The 23,601-nt window shown below is 35.3% G+C and overlaps 1 long non-coding RNA gene across 1 annotated transcript; it reads right to left on the bottom strand.

Moving 5' to 3' along the window:
• Nucleotides 1–1,019: 1,019 nt before the first annotated feature.
• Nucleotides 1,020–16,196, bottom strand: LOC121597663. The gene is made up of 3 exons (XR_006005449.1): nucleotides 15,996–16,196; nucleotides 15,628–15,906; nucleotides 1,020–1,414 (listed from the first exon to the last, which is right to left on the bottom strand). It is a non-coding gene; the product is annotated as an uncharacterized LOC121597663 (long non-coding RNA).
• Nucleotides 16,197–23,601: the final 7,405 nt, after the last annotated feature.

Genomic DNA, 23,601 nt, shown 5'->3' with positions numbered 1-23,601 from the left:
CAAACACACGGATCTATGAGCTATCTCGTATATCAGTCAAAGAGGTGAAATGAGATAGTGTAAGGGGTTGGTACGAAAAGCTCAATCGCAAGCCTCCCACTGAATGGAGCTGAGCTACCGGAACATTGAATTTGGTTTCTACAAACACTCATGCAATAAGAGAACCGGGCTGGGAAAGAGAGAAATGTACAACGAACAAGACAAAAAGTGAAACGCTAGAAAAAAGAAGAGCTTAACTCCATTCGAGTATTTATATGTAACATCGGGGCCATTATCATCAGTCTCGCTACTCGCAATCACGATGCTCAATCTCGCTCACATGGCTGACTTCAATGACGATGACTTGGAAGAACAGTTGGAAGATAGAAACAAATCTTGCTGGAATTGCTCGAAAAAATCAACGCGGCTAAGTGATGATACCTTGCTAGTGTTTGTATACAAATGAGCTAGCGAATCCTTTTCAATGATGTTACCAGATCTAAAATAACTTGATGTAGCCCTCCCAGTGCTCAAAGCTCCTGTCTTGTATTTTTGAAACATCCATAATCGCGAGTTCTTTCAGCAACGATCAAAACTGGTGCGTTTTAAGCGATTTACAAAAGGAGTAAAAAAATACGCCACAAAAGCTAAATTTGCAACGGAATTCTCGGTCGAGAATCAGAGTACATGTTATGTGCACAGCCGAGCACGTGTGTTTGTGATAGAAATGGATTGTACTAAAGCGGGAACAAAGTGGACAGAATTCATTGTGCTCTCCCAGCTAAAGGAAATTGATGATGATGAACTTCGAAGAGAATTAGTATATAAGAGTGTACTAGTATGCGAGCTAACCTTGATTCCCATCAGTATCATCATCATCAATATCAATGATTACTAACACAAATATACAGGCAAAAATGATCAAAGCGCGATGGAATCTTTATAACAATTCTATTTGCTACGATAGGGATTTTTGCCTTACTTTTTTTTATTCCATTATCACATTCCTTTTTGTGCTTCGTGGGGAATATTGTAGCCTTCCGGGTAAAATCTCTTCATATGAGTTTGCACCTAAGTTGGTGAGGTGAATGTGTTCATAGAATATTGGAAAAAAAATGAATGCTGTTTGCTCTTCATTTCCGCTATATACTACGAATTTCGTAAAGCTCACACAAAACCACACATAGAGACGCTGAAAGAGCAACGCTAGAGATTCATGCTTTCATTGGGGAAATCTGTTCCCCTTGGTTCGGAGCCGTTTGTACATAAGTGAACGTGATTTCTATGGATACTGATTTTCTTCCGCCGCTACAGCTCGCACCAGAACGTGGTGCCATTTTTTGGGAGCGCGTCACGTTCGGCATGAGTGTGTTTGAGGGAAAGCGTTGATTTTCTTTTCGCATGGCGTTGAAATTAGGACTTCGTTGTATCCTCGCTATTGATCATTCGTAAGGGATAAGAAGGAAAAGTAAAGAGACGGATTATTGGAAAAATGAAGCTAACGAAGGCTAAGCATTATGCTCATTGTTCATAATTTTAAACCGGATTCTAAATCAAAATGGATTTTAATCTTTGAAATATGGGTGATTATAAATAATAAATAAATACAAAATTTAGTAAAATAAGCTTTTAAATGGCTAAAATTATTTTAATTGCTTTAAAAAAAAGCTCATGGCTTAGTTTTACACAAAGGACAATTTATTTTACCTTTATGAATATTTTCGTCAACTCGTACGACTTAACAACATGCCCATCATGGGTTCAAACCTCAAATGGAACGTGCCGCCATACGTAGGACTGACTATCATGCTACGAGTGGTAACCCATATGTCACTGAAAGCCTACTCCACAAGTGGTACAGGCAGGCTTTGATTGACAACGGTTGTTGAGCCAAACGAAGAAGAAGAAAAAATACTTTCGTATAATTTTTGTAAGTGAATTCTTTGAGTGTCGCATGTGAAAACATCGGTGGATCGACCAACATATTTTTATTATAAATTGTAATTTTATTACTTTTACCATAACGAAACGAATAGAGCCCATCCTTGCACCGTAATATCGATAACTGATTAAACACAGAGGTAAAAACGAGCATCCTTGTCGAATCTTGTAGGGGTTGGTTATTAAATCATTGGATTTTATGCACATTTTTATGTATAGGTTTCACAAATATAGAATAACAAATATTACCTGAAAAAAACTGATTGTGATTTAAAATGGATGATCTGCGACTTAATATACAGTACAAAAACATTTTAATGGATCTCAAATTGGCACATTGCTTATCAAGCTACCATTTTCATTCGACTCCTTCGGCTATCAGGAGCTTTACAAACTAGAAAAACAGTATATCATGATCTTGACGTCACAAATCATGGAAAATAACATTTTTTAAAACCTGAGCGCGCTTAGAAAGCTTGACCAGTTCTTTAGCATAAATTAGGGAGTACTATGCTCCCGAAATCAATCAGTCAATCATAAAAATCAGCTGATGATTGTTTGAGCAGTGGATCGAAGACGAAGGTATTGAAGCAAAAAGAAAGAAAAACATTTCATCGTTAGTGTTAGTGTTCCTTGACCTCAATCTCCTTCTCATCGATTCGTAATCTTCCGTCCCGTTAATCATATTAGAATAAATAACCAATATTGGTATGAATTATTTCAGGGTGGTGCGTGTTGGTTTGATTGTATTTGGGTGCCTTGTCATTTGATATTTTCTGCTTTGTCGTTCATCCCATAACGTCATTGAAAGCGACGGAGAATCGGTTCCTGACTAGGAACTTCTAGGAGTATGATAATTTTCTTTTTTTATTATGAGATAGAGTATTTCTTTATCAGATCATCAGATAAAGTTCTCAATATGTTGTGATTATATTTACACTCAGTCTTCAAATCGACAACACATAAACGATATCAAAGACTGCCAAAGCTAAACAAATTAAAAAAAATTTGGGCATGTTATTTAATCGTTCGAGTTGATGATTGTTACACGGTACCACCCCGGTGTTTTAAAACAAGTGTATAACCTCCTGTTGGACTTTTGGAAGATGGTGAGAGATTATATGTTATGTCTAAAAAAGATGTTATATTTAAAAAAAATTACAAAGTCTTTTTTAACAAAATTTCTGTTCTTATTTTCCACTGTTGCTGAAAATGGTGCCACAGAGACATGCAACAAATTTGTCACAATCCCTGCCAAAGTCCTTCGCAGAAAAGAATTGCTTTGTCATGCGGTAGGTTCGCACAGTTATCATTCACTTTCGACACGGTTGTTGATACGGTGATGAAGGTTTACAACTAAATCGACAAAAGAATAACACCCTATTTACGAAAACAGATGTTTTATTTACACCAATTTGTTAAAGGGAAGGGAGTGTTACGTAGTATTTGAGTGAATAAAGTTATTGTTATTTGTTCAAGAGCATAAGTTTTGTAACAATAAGAAAAAACATTTACTATTTATAAACATGTTATAACATTTTTATGAGAAACAAAAACACTAAAAGTCCAAATAGTAAAGTAATATAGCGTAGTTACAATTTTTTAGGCGAGAAAATTAAAATGAAGAGAATCAATTGATGTTCTAGTCTTAATAAAAAATAATCAAAAAAAAAAAAAGATACGACGATTAGCAGGTGCAGCTTCAGCTAGGCAAACAACCATTAGATGAGTGATTCTTCACGCTTCTTGCACCATAACAATCGGCGCACTCCTCATGAAAGCAAAACAGGCTTCGATATAATCAGGACGGAAGGAAAAGTTACCCCTGTACTGTGATTGTTACTGCACCGTTTCCATGCACTTCTCAAATCACCGGGCCCCAGTGCTATAATAATGTTTCCCCTTGGCAGTCAAATGGCAAGTGTAACGGTCTACGACTTCACCCAAAAAAAAGTGAACTCAATTCACGCCAAAGGCGCTTTCCTGTTGAAGACAGAAAAAAAGGTGAAACAAATGAGCATGATAATCTGCTGGCATTAACCCCAGAAAGCAAACAGCTTTGAAGCAGGATTTTGTGGCCTAAATCATCCCCGAAACATCCGCTAGGGGTGTGAGATTTGGGAGGACGTGAGTTTGATTTTTCATCTCACTTTCCCACACACACACATCCCATGCCAACCTTCATCATCACATTGATTGTCTACGGTTTATTGCGAACAATCATCCCCTGGACTCAATACCGAACCTTCAGGAAAAGTCGGCCCCTTTGCTTCGCTATTCATGGCTGATCCTAAACAACATCACAGGCCTCTTTCGAAATTTGTCCCTCTGGGGTGTAATACGGTATGATAGGCTGGGAGCCTTCCCCATGGTCTATTTGATTCGCAATGCAGAAAGGATGGAGGAAAATAAACGCCTTCCCTTGTATTGTCTCAATTGAGTCGATGATGTGCTATAATTTGCTATTTTGTTCTCAACCGTGAGGTGGCCACATCGAAGAATAAAGGAAGGGGAAGGTGGATGGAATTGGAGGAGAATATTTTGGTTTGATGGGAATAAACCAAACGCACACAATCTGTACGATAGACTCAGCAGCTTGAATGCAACAATAACAATAAATAACTAATGGAAATTATCTAGGGAGTAGTTTATTTTAATATTTTACTGTTTTCAATTTGTGTTTTTGTGTGTGAGCATAATCCTGGATGCTGCAGCCAGGGACAGAGCATCCTGGAGAATTATTGTTGACCAGGCCATGTTACGACAATGTGCTCCATCATGAGCAGGCCAACAAGAGAGAGACAAAGAGAGAGAGCATAATCCTGTACCGTGCTTGGAAGATGCTACCACAATAAACACTTAAAATATTGTTAGTTAAATGATACAGATTAGCTTCATACTTTTATAACAATCATTATTTGTATGTACAAAGAGCACTTGCTTTTGTTTGTTTATTATTTCCTAAATCTGATGCTCTGACACATTAATGTTCATATGCAAATAGACCAACAGACGGCCAAACTCAATATCTCATTACGCTTATTATCCATAATTTGCTCTAGTTAACAATACTCTGAAACATTCGCTAATGTTTCATGATGATTTTCTTGTGGATTTCTCAACCGCTTATTTGCCAATTCAGTCTGCTTATGCGTACGGTATTAGGGTTTTTTTACGCTGATTGCACGTGAACAGGTATCTGAGACGAAGTGTGACTGCATGTAAATTAGAGACACGCGTTGGTTATTTGGTTCAGTGAATTTCTAAGGAAAGGTTAACTGTTTTGATGAGCAGCACATGCTGTATACCAGGCGTATTGTGACTGATATATTCAAATGCTAGCTAATCTAAACAGCTGATAGAAGTTCAAACCCCTTTATTGATGATAAACCAACGAGCGGTTGCATGCAGGGAATTTTGGCAAAATGTCCTACGAGTTTTATTAAAAATTTCGATCTGAATTGGCATTGTTGTATTGAAAGCTACCTACAAGATATGTAACTGTTTTTTTACAGTGGTTTTCCTCAAAAAAAAAAAAGTTAAGGATTGTTATTTACATTTCATTGGACAAAATCGTGCAGAGCTCATTATGTTAGCTATGCAGAACAAAACTTACATAGAGAGTACAAAATTATCTAAAAGTACTGCAAAAGAAAAGTTTAATGTGAGCTAAAGGTTGTAAAACTCTGGCTAAGGATGCAGGAATAGTTTAAAAATTATTTTAATAAATACCAGTTTTTATTTAAAATTAATCAGGAGACAATATTGCATATCTTTGGATGAATTTATTGTTTTTGAAAATTTTCAGAAAAAATAGCAAGAATTGGCTTAATTTAAATACAGCCTGGTGTATTTATATCAATAAAATGTGTTATTACTTAAGAGCCGGTCTCATGGTACAGTCTGCTATGGGGGAGTAATCCAAAAGTCATTGAAAGCCAATCCCACAAGTGGTACAGGCAGGCCTTGACTGACAACGGTTGTTGAGTCAAAAGAAGAAGAAGTGACTACTTAAGAAAAAGGAAATGTCTTGGGTATGTACATAGGATTGTTACTTGTGATTGTTGTTTAATGCCATTACATACTATTATTCCTTTAAACCCACCATTACATAAATATATTTTTAAATATACATCCTTCCTTCCTTCTCAAGCCATTTTCATACATGTGACCGAGACTTGTCGCCTGTATTAAATAGGCGCAAATGTTTTTATAAGGGCGAAAAAGTTTAAATTCGCATTAGGTTAATTTGTCGTCTACACAATTTGTGTTATTCGTATGTAAAAAAATCAACAGTAAAAATGTGATATTTTAAATAAGCTCATATAATATATATATACATATACTTTTTTATCTCAAGCTCATGTCAATAGGCACGACTGGGCAAAAAAACAACTTTCGCAACATCTGTTTCCAAATAACCGTACCTGTCCAGCAGACACAAGAGCACGCATATGCTCTTCTTCTTGTGCTACCGTCTTTGGCAAAGTAAGTTCACTGGTATAAGACGTTTTTAGAAAATCACCAAAGATAAAATGATGAAACAAACATAAAAAAGATCCGAATTGTCCGAAAATTTATTGTCTGATTTTTTTTCTCTATCTGTTATATGTGCAATTACAAGGATCATTCGAAATATTGATGAAATTAAGATATTCACGATGATAATTAAATAAGAAGATCACTAAGACATCAGTCGGTAGCTCCTCAGAAGCTATCAATCAACGGTATTCTATATCAACGTAGTTGTCGAGAAACCATCAAATTTTAATCTTGGGTACAAATCTTCACACTACGTTTCACGGTTTGGCATGGCCGGATTTTGCAAACGTTGGACTTATTCGTGTTTTTTTTTCGAACCAATCAATCACACGACAGTTGACACATCCACAAAGTCTTGAAAAAGATCCAAAAAATCTACTGGCACTAGAGTTGTTTATGTTGTCGTTTTGTTTGTAGCTCGTTGGCCAAATGCAACCACATGTGTCATCCATGTGAAACAGCAGTAGTAGCAATATTGAACAGTGGCAGTACCGCTATAAAAAAAATCCGCTGTGGGTGCCTTTATTGCCATCAACGGTATTGAAAGAGTTCAAAACAGCTAGCATATTTGTAGCATATAATTTGTAACCACTCACCCGATCTATCCATAACGATTTAATCCTTTATCTTATAGCTACCATCATGAGTAATCATTGTTTATATTGTGCTACATAGGACAAATGTGATCTTTTCGTAAAAGCTTGTGATAGGGTGCCTTATGTCAACCATCCGATCGACGAAAGGAAAAAAATACAACGAAATAATATAATTGCTTTGTGTTTCATTTCCGAGAGTCTTTTCACTAATTACAGAAATTTTCCTCGAATAATCGCCCAACAAATACAAGCGACAGATGTGAAAAACTGGTTTTTATGAATGCTAATTTGAAGTACCTTAAAGGATGAATAACAAGATGAAACTATCTTGTAAAATAAAAAAAGTATAGTTATATTGCTACAATATTCTATAGCACATAAGGTTGAATTTATTATAATAATTTAAGAAATCCTGAAATCAGCCTCCTTCCCTCATCCACCCTTTATTTAATTATTTATTATTAAATTTCACTACAAAGATACATTTCAATGCTCAAAACGTATTCATTAGAGTGTTCTTTGAATACCATTCAATTTTCATAACCCTTACAAAACATATAACCAAGAAAAATACAAAATAAGATTTAGCAACACATTGATGTAATTTTTGCCACTTCGAAAATAAGCTTAAACCAGTGTCATAGGGATGCGTTGAAGTTTTACATGATATATTTTTAAAGATATGATGTTTCTATACAATTTTTCTGAAGAAAACAAGGCGATTGAATACGTATTTTAACTGATATAACAAAAAATACAAAAATGCATCACGTGGGGCAAAAAGGGCAGTTACGCTAGGGGCAAAATGAACAGATGCTTTTGACATATGGCGCTTGGTGAGACTATGGTGTTGTATCTGGCACCTCAAAAATGATACAAGGCACAGCTTCAAATTAATCAATTTTGTAGATTTAAACGTGTAACTGTTTCAATTTTGATAACATATTTTTGGAATAATTTTAAGGGCTTTCCTGAACAGCAAAACAAAAGATAGAACGAAAATACATTTCACGAAGCGTGCACAAGAGCATAGACCATTACCTAAGCGTAGTTGTTGTGGCCCATATTGCCCCAGTGTTTTGACGTATCACAGTTTGTTTACATATGCCCATTTTGCCCCAGGGCTATGCCCATTTTACCCCGCGTGTCAAAATAGCTTCTCGTAAAACATCAACTTTTATTTTACACTGTTTTCATGTTTTTGAGTTATTTTCATTCTATGTGGCAATTTTAATCCATAGATAAATGGTGGAGGCATACAATAATGCAATAATAATTGTGTTTTGTACTATATTTAAAGGAATATTCAGTTAACTGCTTAACATGCCCTTTTTGCCCTGCTTTCCCCTACGTATGTTTCAGGTGAGTCCTATAATTTTATTATCCCTGATGAAAATACTTACTTGGAAGTATCCCTTGACCATAAAAAAATACTCTCATCAACATGATTTCTAAAATCCTTTAAATCTATCTTAAGTAATATTTTCTTTGTCTATTGCTAAAGAAAATATTACTTAAGATAGATTTAAAAGATTTTAGAAATCATGTTGATAAGGTCGAAATATTGTTTAAAAATCAGTTTTGATTGATATAATATCACCTATTATATCTGTGTTCCATACCTATGTTCCATAGGAATTTTCTAATGTTATAAGATATAGTTTTACAAAATATGGCAAAGTAGAACAGCAGTTATCCTGTTTAATACATTGCTCTAGTAAATGTGCTCAAAAATCATCCATTTTGTGGTTTTAAAACACAATTGAATAAACAATGTTGCATAAATCATTTCATTAATTGAAGTAAGAATAAAAACAAAAAGACAGAATATATAACAAACTTGCGTATTTGTCAATAGAAAGGCAAAGTTCATGGCGTTTAATTAAAACTTCAACTAGCTACTGCCAAGATTACAAAGAACGTTATAACCCTATACCAGGCGGGGTATTATTGGTATAGATTGACCAAGGATTATTCAACAACGACGAAGCAGTGTCACGGATGATACCATCACATTTGTTGGTTTACAACTGTTGGTGATGGACAGCGGATGAGTCTTTCGACACTGTTCGAGACAACTGGGTAACCCTGACCACTGACAGCAATGAGAGGCTGTGCAACATGAAACTTACTGTTTCTAGTATAGAATGTCTAGGTCTCGATTTGGACGGAAACCACAGAAATAAATCTCAATTGGTAGCATTGCGTTCTGTTTGTTTTTTTTTCGAACAAATTTGCAAAAACTGGACGTGACACAAAGTTCTCATGCTATCACTAAAGGAAATGCTATTTCAACAGCCTTCCCACACTTTCAATGAACGATGAAGATCAGTTACATGAAGGTTTCATGCTGCAGCTTTGTTTGCGACACACCCATAGTGAAAACAATTAAAACGACCAATTAAACAATTCAACAAATGAATCAAAATTAGCCACCCGTGAATCAGTGGAGAGTGGAGCACAGCACCAATTGCGTCGGGGCGAGAATCTCTTCGAATTAGTGGACGGGGGCAAGGCACGCTCAATTCAGCCAGAAACATCACAATCCGAACCCCCAACACATCCGTTAGCCGGAGGATAGGTCAACTAACACCATAGGCATTAATCAGGGGTGTATGCAATTTAACTCGGCGCTTTTTCAGATGCATGATTGCAATAGGACAAAAAAGTAAAAGCAAGTGTACTGACATGCATGAGCACAAGGTTTCTCACGCTTTGAGCTGTTATGTTGGCACTGGACCCAATAGGCGTTGGCGTAGCATTTGGTGGATTTTTTTCCTGCTCAATTACTGACATACTCTGAACAGTTTTTCGAGCACACCCCCATTAACAATACATTGTGTAGTGAAAGATGCAGTATGAATTTGATGTAATAAATCTAAAAACAAGCTACAATAAATATTATGCAATAGGTTGTCTTTATTACAATTGTATGTAATTTTGAGCTTTGCAGCTCTACTTCACTGGTTAAATCTGGTTTAGATGAGTTACTCGTTAATTGGAACTTCAACAGTTACACGGTACTTTAAATGAAAGCACCCAACGAGGTAGCTTCGACAGAATTGAATTTGTATTCTGATTAGTGCGGTTCTGCTGTTGGGTTGTTAGGCAAACATTGAAATGAAGAAATAAAACAGAATTCAAACAATCTATTTGGGCAACTTTCTACTCATAACATGAATAAAACGTATGCTTGATAGTGATTAGCATCTGCATCTTAATTACTTTGCATAGTAATAGCTGTAAATAAAGTTGTCGTTTCAACGCAAAAGGTTTATCATCCTATTAAAATTTTAAAACACAACTTTTGTGAGCTTTGAAATCTAGTATTTAGTTTGGTTAACATATTATAGCCATTATTAAGTGATACGGTATGATATGTAACATGATTCAACTATGCCCCACTACCACCAAACGAGTCTATGCATGCCATTAAATTCGTTTCCCCATTCCCTTTTCCGCACGGTAAAGGAAATACTCATTTAAATTAATTATTCCATCTGTAAACATGAAGCACCCATCCATCGATGCTTTCCTGTTAAATATTTTGCATTCCGCGACAGCACCATGAGCTCGTCACTATATTGGCAAAAAAGTGGAACGAATGATCAATTTTAATTATTCAATGAAAGCCATGATGGTTCCGCAACGGAAGTGCCTTCCATTTCACTTCCTGCGCTGGTGTTCTAAAGTCTAACATTCAACAAGCGCTGTAGTTCGATGTACGGCTCTCATGTCCAATGTAAAGAACATTTGAGTTTGCAGTCCAAATGCAATACACTCATCAAGCTCGCTCAGTTCAGCAGAATGCTCTGTTCAATAATGTCCGATTGCCTCGAGCGATTGTTTGCTCAATGGCTTTCCAATGTTCCAGCAGTCGTGTAAAGTCAACAGAGACCCGCCCGAACGCCATTGTCACTGATCAATACCGTGTAGCTTGTCGATTGATAGGTGCTATGTTTGCATAATAAATAACATGTACTTTGGTAAGAAGTGCGGTTCTAAATTAGCTGGCTGGCATAGGTCTGCAAAACGTGGTCAATAACTAGTCGCTTATTCCACCGGGAGTAGATGGTGTTTAGCTAGAACAAGTATGTTACAAGCAAGCAAGCTAAAATTATAACCAGTTATTCGTTCTGACTTTGTTGACAATATATCATTAATTTACAAAACTTTCTTCCGAAAGTACTAACACAAATATTCAATGCATAGTAATCGAAAAACATAACTTAAAACTACTAAGGGAATATTTCATAAAGGACCTACTTCTACAAACAGAATAAAATGTATATACAGAATAAATGATAGGACTATTTTGAAAACAAACATGTAGAGAAAATGAGTTTATTAACTTATTAATCAGTTATTATTCAATTAATTATCAGTTTGTATTTCCTTACATTGGTATTAAGGGTTTCACTCGATGTTGTGAACAATAAAACATACTGTATTCTCATAATGGGGCCCTTTCCGTTTGAAGTTCGTAGGCTGAAATTTCAGCCTGTCAGCTGTTTGCATTGTATAGCAGTTTTCGAGCAGCTATCTATGTGAGTATAATATACAGGTGGGCTTTTCCCAAGGTGTATGAATTTAGAAGGCCGATTTTTATCGCTTCTGCTTCTGAATGAAAAAATTAAGAGTGTTTTGAGTATTAGTCAAGCCTCCAGAAAGCTTGTTTGAACAAAAGTTTTCACCCATCCTGTCAAAAAGTGATGTTCAAAATTGGTTATAAAAAATGCTATGAGACCACCTGGAGTACATACACTTTGATTCCAAATTCCACCACCTGATCTTTTTAATGCACCTTGGGATAAATGTAAACAACACCGTGTTTTCGAGCAGGTACTCGAATCTAATTATAGCTTTGTGGCTAGAATAATCTAGACCGAAAATTGCAGGCTAGTTTTTTGTGTGGTTTTGTATGGAGTGTTTACATGATTTCAGCCTCCAACTGTCAAACTCCATATAAAAAAACTGACTAGAATCGTGAAGGGCCCCAATATTAGATTATCAGCCCAATTATTTTTGCGTAACGATCTCAACGATCATTCGTGTGCTACAGGCTAGGCTATTCAGACCAACTAATACTCAAACGGCAGCCCTTGCCAAAATCCCTTGACTCTAGTCCTTAAAACAAGCCCGGTCCAAATGAGTCTTGAACCGAGTCTTGTTGTTAAGTCAGGCGATTTGATGACTGTACCATGGGACCACATTCTTCTATTGGATCTTAACATAAGTTTGTAAAAAAACGTTTTGACACAGCAGTTGTGCATCAATATTTATGTTTCATGACCTGAATCAAAGTAGCAAAAACTAAAACTTTGATTGTCGGCAAAGCAAAATCAACGCTCTTCCGGACATAATATATTTTGATTTTAAAACGTTAGCAAACTTTATCCACAGAAATGTATTTAACAATGGAATGCTAACTATATGGAAAAAAAATATTACGAACTTGTGTAAGACAATACATAAAAAATAAGGTCCAGATAAGGAACTCTTAAATATTCACAAAATATTGGTTTCAGTACGATCAACCTTATTCATCATTCTTTATTAATGTTGATTACAAAACAACACGCATATCTATTACCTAAAAAAACACCAGTTTTTCAGTATTAGTAAAATTAATGCTTAACTTCTAGAGTTTATTACGCAAGAATAAGAATACTAATTATATATTCTGTAAATAATTGTCTACCATTAACCAACTTCGGCTGTTACCATAGAATCTATGAATGTTTAGGATACTAAGAAAAGAAACTGAGCAACTCATCTTGATTAAACGGTAAGCGTTCCATCACCAAAACTAAAGACTATTGCGTGTTTGGGACATATTAATCGTCAGCTAATTCTCACCTGCATATGTCATGCTTGATATTGCCTATACCTATTTGCAACGATAACAGGCTTTCATCACGTTCATCTGTTTTCTTGTTGGTAAAATAGTTTGTTCTGTGTCCTTTTCTGTAAACTACATGTAATGAATTCCGGAATTATTCCTGTAATGTTATAAGGCCTTTGAGTATGTGTTATGTGCGATACAACCAAATGGGAAATTCATTTTTTAGAAACGCCAGAAATTGGAAGCAGATTTATCAGTTATAGGACCCGTTGTTAAAAAAGATTAAAATGTAATTTGTTTAAGAAAAATGTATGAAATTGGTTTACAAAATTAAAACAAAAAGATCAAATTTTATACCATTGACTTTAGCTTCTCTAGTTAACAAGTTATCTCCTCTCATCGATTCTGAAAACAAACTTTAGATTAAACTTTAAAATTAACAAACTTTTGAGGTTCAAATGTACCAAATTTTCGTGTGCAAGATATTGGTGTAGTACATTATTTTTAAACGATATTTATCAATTTAAATCATTAATCAATAATTAATGAACTATAGAGAACATTTAGCGACCTTGTATTGCTTATCCGAAAACAGCCTTGTTGTTTAAATTGAAAGTATTAACATATGTGGCACTAAAAGTTTGATGATTACTCTTATTCTTCAAGTACGGTGTAAGTAAGGTGTCTGAAACATTGATTGAAAATGAGCTACATTCGAGTTCTCCTTTCAAAGCATAAATCTTTTCAATTCGTTATTACCTGCTCGACACCGCAGGAACAGAAGAATTGCTGAGTCGCGCTTGGTTTCTCGTTTCGTAAACCAATTCATTCCACAACCGTGGTTCGTGGTTACGAACTTTGGCTCTCTTTCTACATGTGTGGTGGAAATCCAGTCAGGTTAATTTGTAACAAAGCCACAAACCATTCGTAACATTAAGTGCCATGTTCCGTTTCGTGCCATTCAAACATATGCGGATGTGCAAATTGAGGTTAAAATACATAAATGCTCATGCAATTTTGTAAATGAGTTTACACTTGTTCGATTAAAGGCTGTGATGATTATACATCGTTTCATCTTGCAATAACGGAAATAGAATGTTCTATATCATAAATGTATCTGTTACATTGTACCGTATACATTTTGTTTTTAATGGATTCAAAGCTTTAGATGGGAATTGCATTTTTTTCAATTTTTGTATCTTTTTAATCTTCCGATAAGTGATCTAGAGAACTGTTCAGGGTGTCCGACTTTAGGTGGCCGCCATTGTATATATTCTAAAAAAATGGGATTCATTATTGTTTTTTGTAGGAAAATTTCGAGAGTAGTAACAAAGAAGGCGTAGAGCAGACTAAAGGAAATGTGAAAAAAAACTGTGCTCACATTGCTCACATCCATGGCTGCCTAACATTCTGCTTTAAGCTCATCAACAATCCACACCTTACGGATGCACGCTTCTTTTCACAGAAAACGAAAAGATTGATGAAACTGAGTTACAAATAAGCATTAGAAATCATGCACCACACCAACACTACGATCTCTTTTCTGTCAGTCCCGAAGCCCAGAGAAAATCTGATGGCAGCAATCTGATCCGCACCGGGCTCCATGGCATCGCGGGAGTAGTAGTTAGTGCCGAAGAGAAGCGCCAAGGGAATGTATCATTGATTCTCCCCGTGGCACAGACGCGTGTCCTTCGTTAAACGAGAAAGAACGATGCGTTTCAACATGGTGGTAGGGCTGAATTGGGTGAAGCCGGAAAAATCGCGTCACAAATGGCGAAAGCAAAGCTGAACCCGAAGCTGAACTCTCGGCCGGGAATCAGAGCACATTTTATGCGCACATCCGAACATGTATGTTTGCAATAGCAATGAGTTGTGCTAAAGCGAGAAAGATAGAAAAATATAAACAACGGTGCAACTAGGCGAGTACAGCTTTTCCAACACGCGCAAGGATCTTGCGACGATGATAACGCAGCATTGAAGTACGTTGGTATATAATACTATATATCAGTGTGAAAGGCGGCTCTCTGTTTGGTCATCATCATCAGTAACAATGATGACCACTACATGCACTACACCATGATGATAATCATCAAGCGCCATAATCTGGAAAACGTGTCTATTCGGTGTGGATGGAATTTTTCATGTTCGTCATGTTCGTTATCACATTCCATTTTGTGCTTTGCCAGGGCTTGGTCCTAGACCAGAGCAAACTTTTCGTTATGAGATTGTGTCTATATTGGGTAGCTTTTACGAGTGTATGGAGGAAATAAAAATGTATTCCTATCAAGTCTAATGTTATAACAAAGTTTTGGAGAAACTACTGCCCTGTCGTTTGTTCAAAGCGAGTTAAGAATAGGATAATATTCTTGGTAACAAAAATCCGAAGACCAGAAAAGTAAAACTACACCAAAACTTTTCTCCCTAAAAAAAACAACATTAAAATAACTAACGACTAACGGTTGTAACCATGCTACCGTTAATGTGCTAGCTGATTACCGTTACCGTTAATTAGATTGCCAACCGAAAAAAAATCAAAATTACGAACATTTGTGATTAAGCAAATAACAAAATGTACAATCATGTGTCAACTTAGCCTACGTAACACAATATAACATTTTGGGTGATTTTCGTGTTCAAACAAGACGAACAGTTTGTGTGTACTATTGCTCAGGTACGAGGGTGCTTCGTGGGCACATTATGCAACAACAATGCACAATAACCTACCTTGGTCACTTATCGTCGCGTGGCTAAAAAACATAGCAGAACCCCTAACAGGTTATTTTCTCACAGAGTGGCTCACCAAATGCATCAGATTCCCCTTGCTGCTCAGCCAGCATAACGCACTTGTTCAGCTGTAATCTAATTTTCATTGCCGCTTCGATATGGTCCTGTTTGGACGACTGTGTGCATAACTTGCGCTGCACTTATTTATGCTCCGGAATACTACCGGATGTTAATATCCCTTTCAACCGGATTGAGTTTGGAGGCCAGCTGACACGTGACCTACAATGGGTAGGCAATTTACTTGTTACGATGTTTTTGGTTTTGGTTTTGCTGGTTTCAATGAGTAAAGTGCCTTGCAGAAGATTTACCATCCCTACTTGTTGTCACGTGTTTTGCGAAAAATTGAAGCCGTTTGCACGTGTCCAGTGTGTTTATGATATAATCTCACGCCGCCAGCTAAACGAATGGGGATCTACGTTTGCTTTTGATTTTTCAATCACCGTGAGGTGGAAGACAATTTCAACATTGAACTGTGTAGTAGTTATGATTTGTTTCGATGATCAATTATCTTCTTCTTCTTCTATGGCACAACAACCGAGGTCGGTGGACAAGGCCTACTGGTACAAGCCTTGTTGTAGTAGTGGTACAACTAGTTGGCTTGGCTTTCAGTGACTTGATGATTTCCCATAGCATTATAGTCAGTCCTATGTATGGAGGCACGGTATATTTGTGGCTTGAACCTATGACGGACATATTGTTAAGTCGTACGAGTCGACAACTGTACTACGATACCAACCAACCTCGATGAGAAATATGTTGAAAAAATAACTAGTCCTTTTGAACATATTATCCCGATTGCATGATTAGTTATGATAGAGTATAAATTTAACTGGAAGTAATTGGTAAAATATTCCAGATTACAAGTTAATATAAAAGTGGTTAGAGTTTGTCATGTAACATTAAAATAATAAAAGCCTCACATGTCAATATTGTCAAGCGTTAGTAAACTTGATATAATTTAGTATATTGAATAATTCTTTCTACATATTTGTTTTTTTGAAAATAACATACACATTTATGATGATTCCGAACATTTTTGTAAAAATGAACATTATTGAATCTTTGTAGTGGTCTAATATTTGTAACATTCATGGCTTATATTCACCAAAGTAATCACTCTTTCAAACCTTTTGATAATGATCAGTGATAAATTACTGGCCGGCCAGTATTAAACGTAAAAAAAAAATAAAGGAAGGCATGGAAGTTTTGAGCAACATCATAGTTTAAAATAAAATGATCCGACATTATAAAGGCATTATAAATACAGATAAAACATATGTTCAGTTTATTCGTCTTTTGCAAGCTGATCATTTCGTATATCTCTTGAAAGCAAATGTCACTAGCATATGATAGACAGTTACTAGCTCTCTAAATAACTCTCTTGCGGCGTTGACATTGTTCATTCTATCCAAAAACACAGCTGGTAGATCTTTTGAAGGAAGCTGAATGAAATCGAAATATGGACCGGCAGATCACTAGCACCACTGGGGGTCGCTTTAACGTAAGCAGTACATCAGTTTGGTTTAAAAATGATGAATGAATTGGTAGCAAGATCTCAAAAATTTAACTTGCTTCTAGTTGATAACGTTTCTAGGTCTCATTCATAATGACAAAAATAGAAATTGGCGTTGAGGCACGAGGATGTGCGAAATATCCATACCCTTTTGCTGTGGATCTTCACACATGGTGTACTCGAAGGGCTACTTACTTCATCACACCATGAAATAAAAATCTGCATCCGGTATGTGAAAATGTGGTTCATATTTTGGTGAGGTTTTAATATACATGATGACACAACAATTTCTAACAGTAAATAAATGAGCATCACTCCACACTTGGCGATGCGAATGAATGCAGAAAGTGACAAAAACAGTGCAAGCGTCAGACCAAAAACATTCCCCATCGACCAATTCCATCCATTTTCAACGTTGCCACATAATTGATGTGATACATTTGCTGGTCTGACTTGTTTGAAATATGCGTATCATAAGATTTACATTCTGCTTTTTCCGGTCCCCTAGACAGTAGTCGCGCGTCTGGGGTTAAGTAGTAGGAAAAGAAACTACACTGGAAATCTCGAAACGACTGTCTATAAATAAACATATCTTATCGTAGTTTTCATTCCCTTTTCGCATTGCCTTGAAAACAATCTGGTTCAGTCGTGCTGTTCGTCTTGCTACAGAGAGAACTCAATTAAACAGCCTGTTGCATGTGTCCAAATTCACATTCTTAAGCCCGATTCGTGCTCACTCGATCAGGCCATTTAAAGTTGATCAGATGCAAAAAATGTATCTGCTGGTGTACAACCCATACACACCACGATCAGAAACTAAAAAACACGCAAGATACACATTTGGTGCCACATTTTTTATCCCATTTACAAGATGACATTTTCGCCGTTTTCGTTAAATCTTTGTATCACTGTTATTTTTGAGTTTCTTTACAGATCTATACAATTTTTTATGTTATTTATAACACTTATTGAGTAGTGATTTTATTTTGTGAAAATCACACATTCCTACAATTGATCACACATAGTTAATTTAGAGTAAAAGATAGTCTATACCGACTTACTGCATATGTTGTTCATTATTGTTTATGATTGTATGATATTATATTCAAAACTTAAATGCTCAGTAATATCTAATAATAATAATAATAATAATAATAATAATAATATAATAATAATAATAATAATAATAATAATAATAATAATAATAATAATAATAATAATAATAATAATAATAATAATAATAATAATTATTATTATTATTATTATTATTATTATTATTACAAAAGTAATAATAATAATAGTATTAATAATAGTAATAATAATAATAATAATAAAAATAATGAAAATAATAATAATCATAATAAAAATAATAATAATAATAATAATAATAATAATAATAATAATAATAATAATAATAATAATAATAATAATAATAATAATAATAATAATAATAATAATAATAATAATAATCAAATAAGAATAATAATCAAATATGATGCCATTTCAGGCATATTTTCAGAGTTTTTCTGATAAAAGTGATAACCGATGCTTGTTAGCTTCAGTGCAAATGCTTTTACTCATAATTTTCCAGAGTTTGATAGAAAACATTCGGAAAAGCTCAACGTAGCACGCTATTGCCAGTTGATCTCATCAGCTCAATGTTGAGCAATAACGAAGCATTCTGGCCAATGTGTCCGGTTAACCAATTTTATCACGACCAAAGAGTTCCTGACTTCTGTGCTCAATCAAGGTTAAACTACTCACATGCCTGATGTCGCATTGCCACAGAACTCTTGAGACAGACACTTCTAGAGTGAAAATGTTGTGCTAATTCGTTTGTTAGGTTATCTGCCAGTTTTATAAAACCACAGTGATCTGAACCACAAACAATTACAAACAACAAACCATCTATTATGTGCTAAATAGACGTAGGCTAGTTTTTAATTTTAGTGTGTTGTGTTTGGTTGTTGCGAAGTATCTAACAAAACTAATCACACAAATTTTCGTTGAAACAAGCAACGAGTCCACTAAAACACGGTTTAGACAAAGACTTTGAAGTGAAAATGTCAAATATGAATGTATAAAAGTAAAGTAAAATGGTTAAAATCGGTTTTATTGCAAAACGTTATAATGAAAGCATTACAAAATAATAAAAAATCTAATTTAACTTATTGAATAGATTTACTGACAATGGGGGCCTTCACGATTCTAGTTAGTTTTTTGTATGGAGTTTGACAGTTGGAGGCTGAAATCATGTAAACACTCCATACAAAACGACACAAAAAACTAGCCTGCAATTTTCAGTCTAGATTATTCTTAGATTAGACTATAATTAGATTCGAGTACCTGCTCGAAAACACGATGTTGTTTACATTTATCCCAAGATGCATTAAAGAGATCACGTGTTCAAATCTAGAATCAAAGTATATGTAGTCCAGGTGGTCTCATAGCATTTTTTATAACCAATTTTGAACATCACTTTTTGACAGGATGGGTGAAAACTTTTGTTCAAACAAGCTTTCTGGAGGCTTGACGAATACTCAAAACACTCTTAATTTTTTCATTCAGAAGTAGAAGCGATAAAAATCGGCCTTCTAAATTCATACACGTTGGGATAAGCCCACCTGTATATTATACTCACATAGATAGCTGCTTGAAAACTGCTATACAATACAAACAGCTGACAGGCTGAAATTTCAGCCTGCGAACTTCAAACGGAAAGGGCCCCAATATCTGATCATGAATCAATAAATGTTTACGAGAACAAAGCTTAATAATAGTTTAGATTTAAAGAAGTTCTGCAACAATAAACAGTAAACAACACGTGCACGTAGATATGAACACGTATGCGAAAAAATTGAAAGGTTATTTTCCTTTTCTGAGTAGCAAATTTGTAATTTTAATGTACACCACTACCACCATCAACCGATGTCGTACTTACCCATATACTCACATATGTGAAAGAGTAATGTGAAAAATCAATCACATGGCTCTTGAAAAATTTATTTTTAATTCAATTAACTTTGTATCTGAAGCCTTACTTAAAGGCATTATGATACTTTACCAAGCGCTATCGATCAACCATTTACCAGTAGCGATGTGCAAAACCATATTCACGGCTTCACGGCAGATTACACCAGCGCAATCTTGAGCAAAAATCTCCTCACCATCATGTCGTATGCTGTATCGGCGAATTGGCAAATGTTTCACAGCATTATTTTGTGCTATATTACATTTTAATGCAATCAATCATTTTGCATTTGACAACCATAAAATGCGTACAAGCTTCCAATAGTAATGTCCGCTTGCATGGTATCGTGTTATTCTGCTCATTGTCAAATCTAAAACTAATGCCCATATGTGTCATCTGTTATTTGAAATAATGAGCGATAAATATTTGCAAAATGTTACATTTTAAATTCATTATCATTTTATTTGTATGAAATATATGTGTCAAATATTTACACATAACAATTGCTATATTGCATGGCGGACATTGGAATAGGCATGAAAACTATTCACCTTTTTTATGGTTCCCGCATATATTGTATAGAAAACTATGTCAACGCTTGATGCTGTCGCTGTGACCAATGAATTCCTTTTCCTGGATATTTACTGTTCTAGCTGATGTCTTGTTTATTTTTATTGAGTATCTATTTAAAAAGACATCAATCGCTAATTAGATGTGACCAAACATTGTCATAAAAAGTCAACATGGTATCCGAAGCCAACCAGCAGCGGGCGTAGACGATGTTGATTGTGTATATCAAATTGGTTTGACTAAAATAGCGTGAAGCGAGTCCATGACCGATGATGGTTATGCATTGTCGTTACCAAAAGATCTATTATTTTTATAAAACAGCGGAAACGAAACATGTGCCTTAATCGATAGCTGGAACACCAACACCTCCTCCAGTGATCAAATAAGCGATCAGATAAGTAGCTACCTAACTGGCAAGCGTTGAACGCCACGTGCTACTTAATTTTTATAACCTTTTTACGTTCATCCGGGTACTGATGAACTTGGGAACTATCAGCAGGAGAGAATACAGTCATCACGTTGTGTTGTCTCAGGCCTTGACAGTTTTTTGTAAGTATATATTTTTATTTTGGCTCTGCACTAAAAAATAAGCTTTTAAAACTATCCTTAGCTTTTTAAAAATCCCTATTGAATATTAAAAATCTTGAATATTCTTCAAGATTTTTCTCTTAAAATGGTGCTTCAGAACCGTTCAGAAGTTAAGAACTAAATGCCTGTGCAGTTTAACAATATTGAAAAACATTATTATTTTACTTAAATTAACTCGACACCATGCTAGAAACACACTAAAGAGGCGTATGAGCAAGACCTCAAAGTCTCTATAAAAAGTAAGGCAGTCTGCCTAGAAACACATTGAATGGAAAGAATGGAGAAAATTAGTTAATTTTATAACCAAATACACCATCAAAGAATAGTTTGATTTTTATCCAAATCCACCATCAAAGAATAGTTTGATTTTTATCTTATCTCACAGGTAAAGTATCTGTAAATAATTTGTTTCTTTTTAAAGCCACACATTTTGCTCAACGAAACAAAATAACATTTGGAAAAACTGACATATCTAAATAAATAAAAACCTTTTGCAATAAAATGTTTTTAATTTTTGATACTGGTTTCAATGTATGTACAATGCTCAAACCGTATTTTCAGCCCTACCATATTATATTGTTCTTTTAAAATCAAATAAAAGTCCATCCCGTGCCCTAACTTCATAAGGCTTCCTTGCAAATGTAATTTTCTTCGAAACTTTAGCTACACGCCTTTCAAATGTAATTTACATAAAATGTCGCTTTATCAATTTACAACAGCCAGTCAAGTGAATATGAAGCTAAGGATCACCATTGTTTTTCAAGGACCTAAAGCACTCCACTTGTGAGGGTGAAATTTACTAGAGGTGAAGAAAGTGTGTGTAAGATACACATAGATACGAAATTCATGTTAAAGTGAATTCATCACACAATTCTGACGCCATGGTGACAAGCGGAAATTCGTTTCTGGTACACCTTTTAGCATTTTTTTTCAGCAAGAAGAAATTTAAATTCTTTGTGTAGATAGCAACGGTTCAGGATACAATTTGGATAATCACTTATATTGTTAGGCAAAATTGGATGAAACGAGCTCCATAAAACATTATCCAACTGAAAACGGACTTATTGAGTTGTTCAGTATACAAAAAGGTGTTTGTAAAATATTAGCTTCTAGAAACTTCATAAGCAGTATTGTATATCTTATCACCGCCAAACTGTGCTGTTTATATGTGATGGTAGTCCCAAAGTATATTTTCAGTCTGAGTAAGACTCATCAACTTTTGGTGAGATATGTTTTTACAAAATTGTTTCTAATATTATGTACAGCCACGGATGGAATGATGTAACATTGCACCATGAAGGAAGAAGTACTGTTGGCAATCTGGCTTTTAATGATGATATGCTCCAATATAAGTATAAAAAATAAACCAAAAACCTGAATGGAATTTTTTAAACAGTATAAATACGCCAAATTGATTTTTTATTCTACTAAACGGTGTATTTCAAAGACACTTCTTTAATGTCCATTCCAGGCTGGTGTTCCGAGGCGCCCTACATATTTTCCCTACAATCCTGTTCTTCTTACCGCTTCAACAGCTTTTATCATCTTCCTCCATTTCCAAATAGCTCTAGTATGATTCCTTTTCCTATCGCTTTGATAAATTATTTTTTCTCTTTTACTCTTTCAATCAGGCGTTGGATTTATTCAATTTTCGTTTGTTTCCCAACCATGAAAATCGCAACAACCGTTGTTGATTAAAAGCCTGCCTGTACTATTTAAGGGGCTTGGTGATCTTTTATTTATTGACTACCCAGAGCAGTATAGTTAATCCTGAGTATGGAGCGCACGGTCTAAACGAGACTTGAACACATGGCGGGCTTGTTGTTATGCCGCGTATGTTGATGGCTCTACCACGGGACTTATTCTTCTTCTTCTTCTTTTTTGGCACAACAACCGTTGTCGGTCAAGGCCTGCCTGTACCACTATTGTGCATGACCTTCAGTGACTTATTGATTTCCCATACCAGGATAATCAGTCCTACGTACGGGGGCACGGTCCATTTGGGGCTTGAATCCATAACAAGCATGTTGTTAAGTCGTTCGAGTTGACGAGTGTACCAGACCCGCCCCCTACCATAGGACTATCCACAACCAAAAAAATAATTATAATCATTTAGTCTTCAGCACCAGTATGATAAGTCAATCATTTCTTCTCACGGAAAAAGTTAAGAATTTCGTTTCAACGTGAATAATGTGCTGTTGAAAGATGATTATCTTATTTAAAGTCTACAAAACCACTGTGTATTTTGAGACAATGTCTTTACAATGAATTT

This window comes from Anopheles merus, chromosome 3R (assembly GCF_017562075.2).
Source record: "Anopheles merus strain MAF chromosome 3R, AmerM5.1, whole genome shotgun sequence".
Taxonomy (NCBI): domain Eukaryota; kingdom Metazoa; phylum Arthropoda; class Insecta; order Diptera; family Culicidae; genus Anopheles; species Anopheles merus.
The sequence above is the reverse complement of the archived record's forward strand: the minus strand, read 5'-3'. Positions and strand labels throughout refer to the sequence as shown.